This window comes from Procambarus clarkii, chromosome 9, assembly GCF_040958095.1.
Source record: "Procambarus clarkii isolate CNS0578487 chromosome 9, FALCON_Pclarkii_2.0, whole genome shotgun sequence".
In the NCBI taxonomy this organism is placed as follows: domain Eukaryota; kingdom Metazoa; phylum Arthropoda; class Malacostraca; order Decapoda; family Cambaridae; genus Procambarus; species Procambarus clarkii.
This window is the reverse complement of record NC_091158.1, coordinates 35530934-35549820: the sequence shown is the minus strand read 5'-3', so window position 1 is coordinate 35549820 and position 18887 is coordinate 35530934.

Below are 18887 nucleotides of genomic sequence, written 5' to 3'. Positions count from 1 at the left end.
TAAATAATATCAAAGGAAATAATGATGCAGAGATATTGGCTTCAAGCTGCCACCTCCCTTAGTACACGTAAGCCAAGGCTTAGTCTACCAATGAGACGTGTTAACTTGTGGAGAGCACGATATATTCTGTCTTGCCGAGGTCACGGTAGCTCAGACATCAGCTTGTGTGGCGGGTGGTTGAGCAGGTGCAACGGGCACCAGCCAATCAGCGAGAGGCAGGCGATGGACAAGTAGTTTGCTGGTTTGAGTGGCGGAGGCGAGCAGGTGTGCCGGTGGATACGTTTTTGCTCTCTGGGCAAAACTTGTTGTTGTACTTGTTGGATATATCTTCTATATTAGTTGTTTCTGAGACGTAGTTTGGAGGGAAGAGCAGGCTCAATCTCTCTTGAAGGAGATTATCGTCACAATATATATATATATATATATATATATATATATATATATATATATATATATATATATATATGTGTGTGTGTGTGTGTGTGTGTGTGTGTGTGTGTGTGTGTGTGTGTGTGTGTGTGTGTGTGTGTGTGTGTGTGTGTGTGTGTGTGTGTGTGTGTGTGTATACATAAATAAAAATGGAAATGTTCGTTTGTGCATAACCGCTAATCTCAGAAAGTTCTTCACCGATTGCTTTGAAATTTTCACAGAACATTCCATTCGCATCCAAGCAGATTTTTATATACATACTGTATAGATGTCACTTCTGTGACGGTAAAAAAACATACTTTTTCTGAAATAATGTTTTTTCATGTGTTTTTTCATGTGATGGAAATCTTCGGAACCTCCTTACCGATTGATTTGAAATTTTGACACAACTTTGCATTCGAATAGGCACGTCTTTGTATATATCTACTATACATGCCTCACCTAAGACAGGAAATAACATGAGTTTTTGAAAAACACCACCATCTGTTGGACGTAAGAGCAACACACGCTGAAATCTCCAAAAGTTCTTCACTGATTGCTTTAAAATTTTGACACAACGTTGTATTCAAATAGGCACGTCTTTTTACTTGCCTACTATATAGATGCCACCCCTGTGACAGGTAAAAACATGAGTTTTTGAAAAACACCGCCATCTGCTGCACATAATAGTAACATGCACACTATACAAAATGTGTCACGAGTTCCCTTTCAATGTTTCCAATTGCATTGATAAATTTTATTTTCATATATTTTTATTTATATAATTTTTATTGAATTATTTTGTGTGACATTTTGTTGGAATTGAGCTGTGTTGTTTACCATGCTGTTCATTTTATAAGTACAAGTATAAATGCCACACCTGTGACAGGTAAAAATATTATCTTTCTTTTAAGAAATGGCATCATCTATTGCACGTAAGAGCCACACACGTTATACTAAATCTGTTATGATTCCATTTCAATGTCTTCGATTGCATTAACAAATTAAATTTTCATACATTTCGATTGATTTTCATTTTGGTTTAATTATTTTGTGACACATTGCATTATAACTGAGCTATGTTGTTTACTATACTGTTCATTTTGTGAGTATAAGTCTAGATGCCACACATGTGACATATAAAAACAGGATTAAAAAAAAGAAGGGCCATCTGCTGCACATAAGATCAACTCATCTATACTAAATATGTTTAGATTCCATTTCAATGTTTCCGATTTCATTGATAAACTTAATTTTCATAGATTTGAAATTATTTTAATTTTGATATAATTTTGTTTGACATTGTGTTGGAATTGAGCTTTGTTGTTTACTATACCGTTCATTTCATAGGTATAGTTTATTCTTTTATTTTTTCATTGTTTATCATTTCGTTTTTTAATTGTTTTTCATATATTTCAGTGATGGCAACATCAGATCATTTGATGTTCACAATTTTCTGATGGGAACATCATATCATTTGGGAATGAATTGGACGAGTGAGTGGGGAACGATGGGGAGGACGAGGAGACGTGGAGTGGGGGAAGAGGGGGAGGACGAGAAGACCGGGGAGGGGGTAATGGTGGGGAGGACGAGGAGACGGGGGAGTTGGAGATGGTGGGGGCGAGGGGACAAGGGAATGGAGATTGGTCGGGGGAGGACAAGGGGACAGGAAAGTGGGGGATAGGGGGGAGGACAAGTTGACCAGGGAGGGGTTATTGTAGTACAGGACGAAGGACGAAGGGAAGGGGGAGTGGGAGATGGTGGAGAGGACGAGGGGACGGTGGAATGGGGAATGGTTAGTAGGATGAGGAGACGGTGGAGCGGTGGATGGTGGGAATGACATAGGGATATGGGAGGGAGGAAATGGAGGGGAGGACGAGGGGACAGGGGAGTTGGGAATGGTTGGGACGACGAGGAGATGGCGCAGTGAGGAATGGTTGGGAAGATAAGGGGATGGGTGAGGAGGAAATGGTGGGGAGGACTGGAAGACAGGGGGAGGGTTGCTGTTGCTCAGCAATGCACATGAGTTACTGTGCCACAGCAACACGTGGCCGGGTACAGCTAGTCTATATAAATAAAAATGGAAATGTTCGTTTGTTCAAAATGGCTAATCTCCATAAGTTCTTCACTGATTGCTTTGAAATTTTCACACAACATTCCGTTTGCATCCGAGCAGGTTTTTATATACATACTATATAAATGTCACGTCTGTGACGGTAAGAAAACATGATTTTTCTGAAAAACTGTGTTTTTCAGGTGTTTTTCAAGTGAGGGAAATCTTCGAAACCTCTTTACCGATTGCTTTGACATTTAGACACAACATTGCATTTGAATAGGTGCGTCTTTTTATATATCTACTATACACATGCCTCTCGTGTGACAGGAAAAAAACTTTTTTTTTTTTTTTAAACAGCGCCATCTGTTGGACATAAGAGCAACACATGCTATTCTAAATATGTTACGATTCCATCTCAATGTTTCTGATTTCATTAATAAATTGAATTTTCATAATTTCTATTTATTTTAATTTTGATTTAATTATTTTTTGTGACATTGCCTTGGAATTGAGCTGTGTTGTTTACCATATCATTCAATCCGTGAGTATTAGTTATTTTTTTATTTTTCATTATTTTTCATTTCGTTTTTTGTACTGTTTTTCTTATACTTCAGTGATGGGAACATCTGGGGCCAGATTCACGAAGCAAATACGCAAGTACTTACGAATGTGGACATCGTTCCTCAATCTTTGATTGCTTTGGTTACATTTATTCTACAGTTTACCAGCATGAAAAATTGCTAATCAACTGTTGTTATTGTTATAAACAGCCTCCTGGTGCTTCGGAGCTCATTAACTGTTTAATAATTGTAAACAAAGCTGCTAAATAGAGAAAAGATGTACAGGTTCGTAAGTGTTTGCGTAACTTCTTCTTGAATCTAGGCCAAGATCATTTGATGTTCCCAATTTTCTAATGAGAACATCAGATCATATGATCATCAGACGAGGGAGTGGGGAATGGCGGGAAAGACTAGGGGACAGGAGTGCGGAAGACGACGGACAGGGGTGGGGGTAATAGTGGGGAAGGACGAGGGGACAGGGGAGTTGGGGATGGTGGGGACGAAGGGAATGGAGAATAATTGGGAGCACATGATGGGGATAGGGGAGTGGAGAATGAGGGGACGGTGGAAGGGAAAATGGTAGGAAATAAGAGGGGACGGGGGGAGTGGGAGATAGTGGGGAGGACGAGGAGATGGCAGAGTGGGGAAGGGTTAGGAGGAGCTTTTCTTCGTATTTTTGGTTAGGTAGCTCCGGGAAGCCAAAGGGGCTCTCCACAGAAAACCAGCGTTGAATGTAATAACATGCCATTTTCTTGGTGAAACCTGGAGGCTCCCCGGTATCCCTCCTTCCCTCCGATCAGTGATTTTTCGCGTTCTTGATATTCAGCAATCACAATTGATAAATTGATATTTCATTGCAATCAGAAACATTGCAATATAATCGTCACATAGTTAGTATAGCAAGTGTTCCTCTTACTTGCAACAGATGGTGCTGTTTCATAAAAAAAAAGAATGTTTTTATCTGTCACAGGTGTGGCATCTATTCTTATGTTTACGAAATGAACGGTATTGTAAACAACACAGCTCAATTCCAATGGAATGTCGAACAAAATAATTAAATAAAAATTAAATTAAATTGAAATCTATGGGAATTCAATTTATCAATGCAATCGGAAACATTGAAATGATAATGCAATATATTTAGTATAGCGTGTGTTCTTGTTATGTGCAACAGATGGCGTTGTTTTTAATAAAAAGAATGTTTTTACCTGTCATAGGTCTGGCATCTATATAGTAGATACATAAAAACACGTGCATATTCGAATGAAACGTTGTGTCAAAATTTCAAAACAATCATTGAAGAACTTTCGAAGATTGCAGCGTGTTTTGCTCTTTTGTCCAACAGATGGCTCTGTTTACAAAAAATAGTTTTTTCCCTTCACAGGTGAGGCACTTATATAGTAGGTATATAAAAACATGCACTTATTCGAATGCAATGTTGTGTCAAAATTTCAGAGCAATCGCTAAGGAGGTTTGGAAGATTTCCCTCACATGAAAAACACAGTTAAAAAAAAACAGTTTGTTTCCGTCACAGACATGACAACTATATAGTATGTATATAAAAACCCGCTCAGATGCGAATGGAACATTGTGTGAAAATTTGAAAGCAATCGATGAAGAATTTTCGGAGATTAGCGATTTAGAACAAACGAACATTTACATTATTATTTATATAAATAGATAGATAGCCTGATAGATAGATATTTGTCCACAGTAAACGAGGAATAACATTTCGTTCACTTGGGTCATCGCAGCATGAATCCCCCGTCCACAAGACAAGAGTTCTACGAACCAGGCTACGCCCACTATAAGAGAGGATTCCAGGGACACAACCAATGCTATCCATTTGTGATTTTATGCCTCCCCTGGGGTGCCATTTTTGTATGGAGACATTGCGTGATAGATGCCCTTGTCATTTAAATTGTAAAATACAATAAACATAATATTCATATTCTTTTCCAATAACTAGGATGTGGATCACCAAATACATCCATACTCAAGTGGCACCTCAAGGGAAACGTAAAAGCAATCCCCAGTAACTTTTTTCTTGAAGCAGAACCTTAAACAATGTAATACAATGCTGAGTTTGTAAGCGTTTAAACTGTTGCAAATTATTTTAATTTAAAATAATTAAATTAATTACTTAAAATTTAATTTAACTTTTCAGTTTTACAATAACAATAACTTTATCCTGTCGTTTAGCAACACTTTAATTTTAATGACATAATCCTTTTTGTTCAGTATAATAACAGCAAGGGTTTTATCCACTTTGATGATATGGAAGGAACTATTCTTAATAAGATTTTAACACGCATTAATATATCAGACGGGACAGTTGGGGACAGGTTTGTTTAGTAGTGATCCATATCGCTGTTCTTTTCCTTATTACGGGACTCCTTGGCTACTACAATGTAATTCACATCTTCATTTGAGGGAGCAAAACTCAGCCCATGTCCCAAGGAGTTATTAGTCTAGATATCAGATTGTCAGAAAAATTAATGACAAAATCTTGGTTAGAGTTAATTCACTGTTGCGAATGACCCTATTCTCTGTTCCTTTTCTTCTATACATATATTACTAGGGGGAGTACTGCACGGCAATGCCCTGGGGAGTCTCTCCCCAACACACCATTCTGCCTCCTGTTCTTTTCACCTCTCCCCTTCATCCCCAATCTTTCCTCCTCTCCCCACATTGCTTCTTCTTCCTGCCCCCTCTCTCCAGCTGCCCCATCTCCCTTCAATCCTCCCCTCTCTCTTGTCAGTCTTCGAACAGTCGAACATTTCTACTTTCTTCCCCAAGTTTTCCCTTGATCCCTATTGTCCTTCATTTAGTCCTTCCCTTCGTTCTCTCCAAGCCCTTCCCCTGGCCCGTCCCATCCACTATCTCCCTTCCCCTCATTCCCCCTGCTTACCCCTTCAAGAACGCTGTAATAAACGTATGTGTCTCACAGACTGATATTGTCTTCATCCTTTCCCATCTTCCCCTTAACCCATCCCCCTTCCCCCCTGTTCAGTAGGTATAGACATTTAAAAACTATTTTGCTCATATATCTCTCTAGTTACATTTCGGCTAATATATGTAACATCTTCAGATTCCTTCTGAAGATGTATTTAATATACGAAAGTACTTAAGGAAATTTCCTGTTTCTTTTCCCTCCGTGGTCTGACATTGTCACATTCTTAATCACGTGTTTATTTCCGTGATATACACACATTTCGGGTAATATATGTATTCCCTGCAATAATTCCAAATTTACGAGAATAAGAACTAACCAAAGCCAAATTGATACACAGTTTCGAAATCCACGAGGAAGCACACCGCACTTGGGGAGTGGAGATGACTGTGGGCAACTTCAGCGGGATGATTGGTCTGCTCCAGCGGGAACAAAAGGACTTCTGTACCGCTACTGGACCAACGGCGAACCGTCTGAGGGTTGTTGAGTATCTCAGGGGCTACCAATCCGATCTCTTTACGGTCACCTCCCTCAAGCCCTCGCTGCTGCCAAAATACCTCGCTCTTACGCGCCCATTTGAAGGTATATTTCATTGAAAACATTTGGCGGAGACGCTGTTTCATTTTAGGCCTTTTCATATTCATTGTCAATATTCTCATTTCATTCAGAACATTAAGTTTTCTGGGAACATATTTTGCTGAATAGTGTATGTGTGTGTGTGTGTGTGTGTGTGTGTGTGTACTCACCTAGTTGTACTCACCTATGTGTGCATGGGGGGGGGGGGGTTGAGCTCTGGCACTTTGGTCTCGCCTCTCAACTATCAATCAACTGGTGTACAGGTTCCTGAGCCTACTGGGCTCTATCATATCTACACTTGAAGCTGTGTATGGTGTCTGCCTCCACCACACCACATCATAAAGCATTCCATTTGTCATACATTCTGACACTAAACAATTATTTCTAATGTCTCTATGGCTCATTTTGTCACTCAATTTCCACCTGTGTCCCTTAGTGCATATGCCCCTTGTGTTAAATTATTTATATTTATCTACCCAATCAATTCCCTAGGGTGTGTGTTTGTATATTTACTCACTTAATTGTACTCACTAAATATATATATATATATATATATATATATATATATATATATATATATATATATATATATATATATATATATATATAAATATATATATATATATATATATATTGTGACGGTAACGCGTTAGTGTTCGGCTGTTTCAAAAGCTAGGGGTATGGCCTCGTCACACAAAAGAAAAAAAAGAAAAAAGCTGGAACTTTCGTGTATGGTAAGGTAATGGGAAGACTCACAAAACACAAGTAAATTTAACAATGAAATTTTAATTACGTTAGAAAAGCAAAACATGAATAAAATTGGACATAAAAATTGTAACATAAATCAATCAAACAAAATAATAAGAATAATCACTGGCAAATGAAAAGTTACGTTAAGACAAGTGAGTAATAGCAAAGTAAATAATATCAAAGGAAATAATGATGCAGAGATATTGGCTTCAAGCTGCCACCTCCCTTAGTACACGTAAGCCAAGGCTTAGTCTACCAATGAGACGTGTTAACTTGTGGAGAGCACGATATATTCTGTCTTGCCGAGGTCACGGTAGCTCAGACATCAGCTTGTGTGGCGGGTGGTTGAGCAGGTGCGACGGGCACCAGCCAATCAGCGAGAGGCAGGCGATGGACAAGTAGTTTGCTGGTTTGAGTGGCGGAGGCGAGCAGGTGTGCCGGTGGATACGTTTTTGCTCTCTGGGCAAAACTTGTTGTTGTACTTGTTGGATATATCTTCTATATTAGTTGTTTCTGAGACGTAGTTTGGAGGGAAGAGCAGGCTCAATCTCTCTTGAAGGAGATTATCGTCACAATATATATATATATATATATATATATATATATATATATATATATATATATATATATATATATATATATATATATATATATATGTGTGTGTGTGTGTGTGTGTGTGTGTGTGTGTGTGTGTGTGTGTGTGTGTGTGTGTGTGTGTGTGTGTGTGTGTGTGTGTATACATAAATAAAAATGGAAATGTTCGTTTGTGCATAACCGCTAATCTCAGAAAGTTCTTCACCGATTGCTTTGAAATTTTCACAGAACATTCCATTCGCATCCAAGCAGATTTTTATATACATACTGTATAGATGTCACTTCTGTGACGGTAAAAAAACATACTTTTTCTGAAATAATGTTTTTTCATGTGTTTTTTCATGTGATGGAAATCTTCGGAACCTCCTTACCGATTGATTTGAAATTTTGACACAACTTTGCATTCGAATAGGCACGTCTTTGTATATATCTACTATACATGCCTCACCTAAGACAGGAAATAACATGAGTTTTTGAAAAACACCACCATCTGTTGGACGTAAGAGCAACACACGCTGAAATCTCCAAAAGTTCTTCACTGATTGCTTTAAAATTTTGACACAACGTTGTATTCAAATAGGCACGTCTTTTTACTTGCCTACTATATAGATGCCACCCCTGTGACAGGTAAAAACATGAGTTTTTGAAAAACACCGCCATCTGCTGCACATAATAGTAACATGCACACTATACAAAATGTGTCACGAGTTCCCTTTCAATGTTTCCAATTGCATTGATAAATTTTATTTTCATATATTTTTATTTATATAATTTTTATTGAATTATTTTGTGTGACATTTTGTTGGAATTGAGCTGTGTTGTTTACCATGCTGTTCATTTTATAAGTACAAGTATAAATGCCACACCTGTGACAGGTAAAAATATTATCTTTCTTTTAAGAAATGGCATCATCTATTGCACGTAAGAGCCACACACGTTATACTAAATCTGTTATGATTCCATTTCAATGTCTTCGATTGCATTAACAAATTAAATTTTCATACATTTCGATTGATTTTCATTTTGGTTTAATTATTTTGTGACACATTGCATTATAACTGAGCTATGTTGTTTACTATACTGTTCATTTTGTGAGTATAAGTCTAGATGCCACACATGTGACATATAAAAACAGGATTAAAAAAAAGAAGGGCCATCTGCTGCACATAAGATCAACTCATCTATACTAAATATGTTTAGATTCCATTTCAATGTTTCCGATTTCATTGATAAACTTAATTTTCATAGATTTGAAATTATTTTAATTTTGATATAATTTTGTTTGACATTGTGTTGGAATTGAGCTTTGTTGTTTACTATACCGTTCATTTCATAGGTATAGTTTATTCTTTTATTTTTTCATTGTTTATCATTTCGTTTTTTAATTGTTTTTCATATATTTCAGTGATGGCAACATCAGATCATTTGATGTTCACAATTTTCTGATGGGAACATCATATCATTTGGGAATGAATTGGACGAGTGAGTGGGGAACGATGGGGAGGACGAGGAGACGTGGAGTGGGGGAAGAGGGGGAGGACGAGAAGACCGGGGAGGGGGTAATGGTGGGGAGGACGAGGAGACGGGGGAGTTGGAGATGGTGGGGGCGAGGGGACAAGGGAATGGAGATTGGTCGGGGGAGGACAAGGGGACAGGAAAGTGGGGGATAGGGGGGAGGACAAGTTGACCAGGGAGGGGTTATTGTAGTACAGGACGAAGGACGAAGGGAAGGGGGAGTGGGAGATGGTGGAGAGGACGAGGGGACGGTGGAATGGGGAATGGTTAGTAGGATGAGGAGACGGTGGAGCGGTGGATGGTGGGAATGACATAGGGATATGGGAGGGAGGAAATGGAGGGGAGGACGAGGGGACAGGGGAGTTGGGAATGGTTGGGACGACGAGGAGATGGCGCAGTGAGGAATGGTTGGGAAGATAAGGGGATGGGTGAGGAGGAAATGGTGGGGAGGACTGGAAGACAGGGGGAGGGTTGCTGTTGCTCAGCAATGCACATGAGTTACTGTGCCACAGCAACACGTGGCCGGGTACAGCTAGTCTATATAAATAAAAATGGAAATGTTCGTTTGTTCAAAATGGCTAATCTCCATAAGTTCTTCACTGATTGCTTTGAAATTTTCACACAACATTCCGTTTGCATCCGAGCAGGTTTTTATATACATACTATATAAATGTCACGTCTGTGACGGTAAGAAAACATGATTTTTCTGAAAAACTGTGTTTTTCAGGTGTTTTTCAAGTGAGGGAAATCTTCGAAACCTCTTTACCGATTGCTTTGACATTTAGACACAACATTGCATTTGAATAGGTGCGTCTTTTTATATATCTACTATACACATGCCTCTCGTGTGACAGGAAAAAAACTTTTTTTTTTTTTTTTAAACAGCGCCATCTGTTGGACATAAGAGCAACACATGCTATTCTAAATATGTTACGATTCCATCTCAATGTTTCTGATTTCATTAATAAATTGAATTTTCATAATTTCTATTTATTTTAATTTTGATTTAATTATTTTTTGTGACATTGCCTTGGAATTGAGCTGTGTTGTTTACCATATCATTCAATCCGTGAGTATTAGTTATTTTTTTATTTTTCATTATTTTTCATTTCGTTTTTTGTACTGTTTTTCTTATACTTCAGTGATGGGAACATCTGGGGCCAGATTCACGAAGCAAATACGCAAGTACTTACGAATGTGGACATCGTTCCTCAATCTTTGATTGCTTTGGTTACATTTATTCTACAGTTTACAAGCATGAAAAATTGCTAATCAACTGTTGTTATTGTTATAAACAGCCTCCTGGTGCTTCGGAGCTCATTAACTGTTTAATAATTGTAAACAAAGCTGCTAAATAGAGAAAAGATGTACAGGTTCGTAAGTGTTTGCGTAACTTCTTCTTGAATCTAGGCCAAGATCATTTGATGTTCCCAATTTTCTAATGAGAACATCAGATCATATGATCATCAGACGAGGGAGTGGGGAATGGCGGGAAAGACTAGGGGACAGGAGTGCGGAAGACGACGGACAGGGGTGGGGGTAATAGTGGGGAAGGACGAGGGGACAGGGGAGTTGGGGATGGTGGGGACGAAGGGAATGGAGAATAATTGGGAGCACATGATGGGGATAGGGGAGTGGAGAATGAGGGGACGGTGGAAGGGAAAATGGTAGGAAATAAGAGGGGACGGGGGGAGTGGGAGATAGTGGGGAGGACGAGGAGATGGCAGAGTGGGGAAGGGTTAGGAGGAGCTTTTCTTCGTATTTTTGGTTAGGTAGCTCCGGGAAGCCAAAGGGGCTCTCCACAGAAAACCAGCGTTGAATGTAATAACATGCCATTTTCTTGGTGAAACCTGGAGGCTCCCCGGTATCCCTCCTTCCCTCCGATCAGTGATTTTTCGCGTTCTTGATATTCAGCAATCACAATTGATAAATTGATATTTCATTGCAATCAGAAACATTGCAATATAATCGTCACATAGTTAGTATAGCAAGTGTTCCTCTTACTTGCAACAGATGGTGCTGTTTCATAAAAAAAAAGAATGTTTTTATCTGTCACAGGTGTGGCATCTATTCTTATGTTTACGAAATGAACGGTATTGTAAACAACACAGCTCAATTCCAATGGAATGTCGAACAAAATAATTAAATAAAAATTAAATTAAATTGAAATCTATGGGAATTCAATTTATCAATGCAATCGGAAACATTGAAATGATAATGCAATATATTTAGTATAGCGTGTGTTCTTGTTATGTGCAACAGATGGCGTTGTTTTTAATAAAAAGAATGTTTTTACCTGTCATAGGTCTGGCATCTATATAGTAGATACATAAAAACACGTGCATATTCGAATGAAACGTTGTGTCAAAATTTCAAAACAATCATTGAAGAACTTTCGAAGATTGCAGCGTGTTTTGCTCTTTTGTCCAACAGATGGCTCTGTTTACAAAAAATAGTTTTTTCCCTTCACAGGTGAGGCACTTATATAGTAGGTATATAAAAACATGCACTTATTCGAATGCAATGTTGTGTCAAAATTTCAGAGCAATCGCTAAGGAGGTTTGGAAGATTTCCCTCACATGAAAAACACAGTTAAAAAAAAACAGTTTGTTTCCGTCACAGACATGACAACTATATAGTATGTATATAAAAACCCGCTCAGATGCGAATGGAACATTGTGTGAAAATTTGAAAGCAATCGATGAAGAATTTTCGGAGATTAGCGATTTAGAACAAACGAACATTTACATTATTATTTATATAAATAGATAGATAGCCTGATAGATAGATATTTGTCCACAGTAAACGAGGAATAACATTTCGTTCACTTGGGTCATCGCAGCATGAATCCCCCGTCCACAAGACAAGAGTTCTACGAACCAGGCTACGCCCACTATAAGAGAGGATTCCAGGGACACAACCAATGCTATCCATTTGTGATTTTATGCCTCCCCTGGGGTGCCATTTTTGTATGGAGACATTGCGTGATAGATGCCCTTGTCATTTAAATTGTAAAATACAATAAACATAATATTCATATTCTTTTCCAATAACTAGGATGTGGATCACCAAATACATCCATACTCAAGTGGCACCTCAAGGGAAACGTAAAAGCAATCCCCAGTAACTTTTTTCTTGAAGCAGAACCTTAAACAATGTAATACAATGCTGAGTTTGTAAGCGTTTAAACTGTTGCAAATTATTTTAATTTAAAATAATTAAATTAATTACTTAAAATTTAATTTAACTTTTCAGTTTTACAATAACAATAACTTTATCCTGTCGTTTAGCAACACTTTAATTTTAATGACATAATCCTTTTTGTTCAGTATAATAACAGCAAGGGTTTTATCCACTTTGATGATATGGAAGGAACTATTCTTAATAAGATTTTAACACGCATTAATATATCAGACGGGACAGTTGGGGACAGGTTTGTTTAGTAGTGATCCATATCGCTGTTCTTTTCCTTATTACGGGACTCCTTGGCTACTACAATGTAATTCACATCTTCATTTGAGGGAGCAAAACTCAGCCCATGTCCCAAGGAGTTATTAGTCTAGATATCAGATTGTCAGAAAAATTAATGACAAAATCTTGGTTAGAGTTAATTCACTGTTGCGAATGACCCTATTCTCTGTTCCTTTTCTTCTATACATATATTACTAGGGGGAGTACTGCACGGCAATGCCCTGGGGAGTCTCTCCCCAACACACCATTCTGCCTCCTGTTCTTTTCACCTCTCCCCTTCATCCCCAATCTTTCCTCCTCTCCCCACATTGCTTCTTCTTCCTGCCCCCTCTCTCCAGCTGCCCCATCTCCCTTCAATCCTCCCCTCTCTCTTGTCAGTCTTCGAACAGTCGAACATTTCTACTTTCTTCCCCAAGTTTTCCCTTGATCCCTATTGTCCTTCATTTAGTCCTTCCCTTCGTTCTCTCCAAGCCCTTCCCCTGGCCCGTCCCATCCACTATCTCCCTTCCCCTCATTCCCCCTGCTTACCCCTTCAAGAACGCTGTAATAAACGTATGTGTCTCACAGACTGATATTGTCTTCATCCTTTCCCATCTTCCCCTTAACCCATCCCCCTTCCCCCCTGTTCAGTAGGTATAGACATTTAAAAACTATTTTGCTCATATATCTCTCTAGTTACATTTCGGCTAATATATGTAACATCTTCAGATTCCTTCTGAAGATGTATTTAATATACGAAAGTACTTAAGGAAATTTCCTGTTTCTTTTCCCTCCGTGGTCTGACATTGTCACATTCTTAATCACGTGTTTATTTCCGTGATATACACACATTTCGGGTAATATATGTATTCCCTGCAATAATTCCAAATTTACGAGAATAAGAACTAACCAAAGCCAAATTGATACACAGTTTCGAAATCCACGAGGAAGCACACCGCACTTGGGGAGTGGAGATGACTGTGGGCAACTTCAGCGGGATGATTGGTCTGCTCCAGCGGGAACAAAAGGACTTCTGTACCGCTACTGGACCAACGGCGAACCGTCTGAGGGTTGTTGAGTATCTCAGGGGCTACCAATCCGATCTCTTTACGGTCACCTCCCTCAAGCCCTCGCTGCTGCCAAAATACCTCGCTCTTACGCGCCCATTTGAAGGTATATTTCATTGAAAACATTTGGCGGAGACGCTGTTTCATTTTAGGCCTTTTCATATTCATTGTCAATATTCTCATTTCATTCAGAACATTAAGTTTTCTGGGAACATATTTTGCTGAATAGTGTATGTGTGTGTGTGTGTGTGTGTGTGTGTACTCACCTAGTTGTACTCACCTATGTGTGCATGGGGGGGGGGGGGGTTGAGCTCTGGCACTTTGGTCTCGCCTCTCAACTATCAATCAACTGGTGTACAGGTTCCTGAGCCTACTGGGCTCTATCATATCTACACTTGAAGCTGTGTATGGTGTCTGCCTCCACCACACCACATCATAAAGCATTCCATTTGTCATACATTCTGACACTAAACAATTATTTCTAATGTCTCTATGGCTCATTTTGTCACTCAATTTCCACCTGTGTCCCTTAGTGCATATGCCCCTTGTGTTAAATTATTTATATTTATCTACCCAATCAATTCCCTAGGGTGTGTGTTTGTATATTTACTCACTTAATTGTACTCACTTAGTGTTGCTTGCGGGGATTGCGCTTTAGCTCTTTGTTCCCGACTTTTAACTATCAATCAACTGGTGTACAGATTCTGGAGACTATTGGGCTCTATCAAATCTACATTTGAAAATGTGTATGGAGTTTGCCTCCACCACATCATTGCCTAATGCATTTCATTTGTTAACTACTCTGACACTAAACAAATTCTTTCTAATGTCTCTGTGGGTCATTTGGGTACTAAGTTTCCACATAGAATGTCTTGTCCTTTTTTGTCTTGTACTCACCTAGTTGTGTTGGCGGGGGCTAAGCGTTGGCTCTTTAGTTCCACCTCTCCACTGTCAATTAACTGTTGTACAGATTCCTGAGCCTTTGGGCCCTATCATTTATACATTTGCACCTGTGTATGGATTCTGCCTCCACCTTCATCAGTGCATTCTATTTGTTAACTACTGTGACACTGAAAAAGTTGCTTCTAATGTCTTTATGGCTCATATGAGTATTATGTTTCTACCTGTGTCTTCGTGTGCGTGTTCCCCATGGGTGAAATAAACTATCTTTATTTACTCTATCAATTCCTCTGAGAATCTTGCATGTGGTGATCATGGCTTCCCTAACTCTTCTGTCTTCCAGCGACTTAAGGTTCAGTTTCCATAGTATCTCCTCGTACCTCATACCCCTCAGCTTGAGTACAAGTCTGCCATTCCTCCAGAATCTGCAGACCTTTGAACTTTTCCCAGTTTAGTCTTGTGCTTGACTAATTTTTTTTTTAGATATATACAAGAGTTGTTACATTCTTGTACAGCCACAAGTACGCGAAGCGTTTCGGGCAGGTCCCTGGAATACGATCCCCGCCGCGAAAAATCGTTTTTACAACCAAGTACCCATTTAACTGTTGAGTTAAACAGAGGCTACAGTTAAGGATTTGCGCCAGTAAATCCTCCCCGGCTAGGATACGAACCCATGACAAAAGCGCTCGCGGAACGCCAGGCGAGTGTCTTGCCACTATACCACGGAGACTAAATGAAAAAGTAAAGTAAGGAATTAATGATTCCTTACACATGTTTCTGAAGTTAATTATTATGTTCGCCAACCTAGCATATGCCGCTGATGTGGGATTCAGGGGACAGGTCTGGCGAGATATCAACACCCCATGTCTTTCTCTCTCCCTGATTCTAGAAGGATTTCATTCCCAAATGGTACCTTGTTTCTTGCCTCCTACTCCCTACTCTAATCTTCATTACTTTGTATTTACTCGAGGTAAACTCTAATAGCCATTTGTCGGACCGTTCCTTCTGTTTGCCGAGGTCATCTTGCAGCCTAATGCTGTCTTCCTCTGCCCTAATTCATCTCATAATTTTATCATCACAGAGTCTATACCCTCCGAAAAATCCTTTGCTCCCTAAGCAATAAGAGCACCCTAATAGTTACTTCTGCCTGTTTCTTCAATTTATACACTAGCATTTTATTGGTACTGTGACGAAGGCTTTCCGGCAATCCATGAAATACATTCTGCCCACCTTTCTCTTTCTTGCTTAATCTTTGTCACTTGGTAGTAGAATTCTATAAGACCCCATAACACATGATTTGTCATCCCTGAATCCATGTTGCTGGGTAGTCACGAAGTCCCTTCTCAAGATGTGTCACTAAGTTTTTCCTTACGATCTTCTCCATTATCTTGCATGGTATACAAGTTAGGGACACTGGCCTGTTGTTTTTATGTATATTGGGACTACATTTGCTGTCCTCCAAATTTCTGGTAGCACTTTTCTTTCCATTCATTTATTATACACCATAGGGAGTGACAAGCAAAGTGCTTCTAAATACTCTTTTATCATACATGAAGAGATTCCCCAAGGTACAACAGCGTTTCTCAGGTCCAGTTCCAACAGATGCTTCCTAACTTCATCTCTGGTAATTTCTATCTCATCCAAAGCTGCCTGGTTTGTTGCCACTCTCCTAGTACAGAGACCTTAGTTTGTGAATGTGTGTTTGTGTGTGTGTATTTACTATTTGTATTTATTATTTGTGTCTGCAGAATTTAGGTATTTAGCTCTTTGACCCTGCCTTTCTAATTAAAAATTTTTACCTCTATTATGTCTTCTCCATATATTTTTCTGTAACACACACACACAAACACAAGCACACACACACACACACACACACACACACACACACACACACACCTAATGTGTGTGTGTGGGGACACACAAGGGGACACAGGTGGGGACACACAAGGGGACACAGGTGGAAGCTGAGTACCCAAATGAGCCACAGAGACGTTAGAAAGAACTTTTTCAGTGTCAGAGTAGTTAGTAAATGGAATGCATTAGGAAGTGATGTGGTGGAGGCTGACTCCATACACAGTTTCAAATGTAGATATGATAGAGCCCAATAGGCTCAGGAATCTGTACACCAGTTGATTGACGGTTGAGAGGCGGGACCAAAGAGCCAGAGCTCAACCCCCGCAAGCACAATTAGGTGAGTAGACACACACACACACACACACACACACACACACACACACACACACACACACACACACACACACACACACACACACACACACACACACACACACACACACACACACACACACACACACACACACACACACACACACACACCCGGACAGCTTAACACGGACATGGTTAAGACAGAGGAGGACAGCTTGTGGCTTCAAGAAGACCTGGACAAGCTGCAGTAAAGTCGAACTAATGGTTGTTAGCGTTTATCCCAAGCATATGAAATGTAATGAAGATAGGTGTAGGGAGCAGGAGACCACATACAAGGTATCACTTGGGAGATGAAATACTTCCAGAGTCAGAGAGAGAAAGACCTGGGGGTTGATATCACGCCAGACCTGTTCCCTGAAGCTCATTTCAAAAGGATAACATCAGTGGCATATGCCAGGTTGGCCAACATAAAAACGGCCTTTCGAAACTTGGGTAAGGAATCTTTCAGAACTTTGTATACCACATGTGTCAGACCAATCCTGGAGTATGCGGCTCCAGCATGGAGTCCATATCTAGTCAAGCATAAGAATAAACTGGAAAAGGTTCAAAGGTTTACCGCGAGACTAGTGCCCGAACTGAGTGGTATGAGCTACGAGGAGAGACTACGGGAATTACACCTCACGTCACTGGGATACAGAGGAGTTAGATGGGACATGATCACCATATACAAGATTCTAAGAGTAATTGATAGGGTAGATAAAGACAGACTATTTAACACACGGGGCACACGCACTAGGGGACAAAGGAGGAAATTGAGTGCCCAAATGAGACAGAGACGTCCGAAAGAATTTTTCAGTGTCAGAGTAGTAGACAATGGAAATGCATTTGGAAGTGATGTGGAGGAGGCTAGCTCACTCCATACACAGCTTCAAAGTGTAGTGATGATAGAGATCAGTAGGCTCAGGAGCCTGTACATTAGTTGATTGACAGTGCAGAGGCGGGAGCAAAGAACCAGAGCTCAACCCACGCAAGCACAACGAAGTACGTACAACTAGGTAAGCACACACACACACACACACACACAATTAAATTGAAATTATGAGGAAATGAGAAGCTTCCTAAGGGAAATACCTTGGGACACAGACCTCAGAGCTAAGTCTGTACAAGATATGATGGACTATGTCACAAAAAATGGTCAGGAGGCAGTAAGCAGATTCATCCCGGCCTAAAAGGAAAAATTCGAGAAGCAAAAGAAGAATCCATGGTATAATAGGGCATGTATGGAAGCAAAGGTACTGAACAAAAGGGCGTGGAGGAACTTCCGGAATAACAGAACACCAGAAAGCAGAGAGAGATACCAGAGAACCAGGAATGTCAGGGTGAGAAGAGAAGCAGAGAGAAGTTATGAAAATGATATAGCAAACAAAGCCAAGACCGAACCAAAGCTACTCCACAGTCATATCAGTAGGAAAACAACAGTGAAAGAACAGGTAGTGAAACTTAGAACAGGCGAGGACAGGTATACAGAGAATGACAAAGAGGTGTATGATGAACTCAACAAGAGGTTCCAAGAGGTCTTCACAACAGAACACGGTGAGGTCACTGTGCTAGGAGAAAGGGAAGTAAACCAGGCGGCCTTGGAAGAGTTTGAAATTACGAGAGAGGAGGTCAAGAGACACCTGCTGGACCTGGATGTTAGAAAGGCTGTTGGTCCAGATGGGATCTCGCCATAGGTACTGAAAGAGTGTGCAGAGGCACTTTGCTTGCCACTCTCCATAGTGTATAGTAGGTCACTGGAGACGGGAGACCTACCAGAAATATGGAAGACGGCGAATGTTGTCCCAATATACAAAAAGGGAGACAGGCAAGAGGCACTGGACTACAGGCCAGTG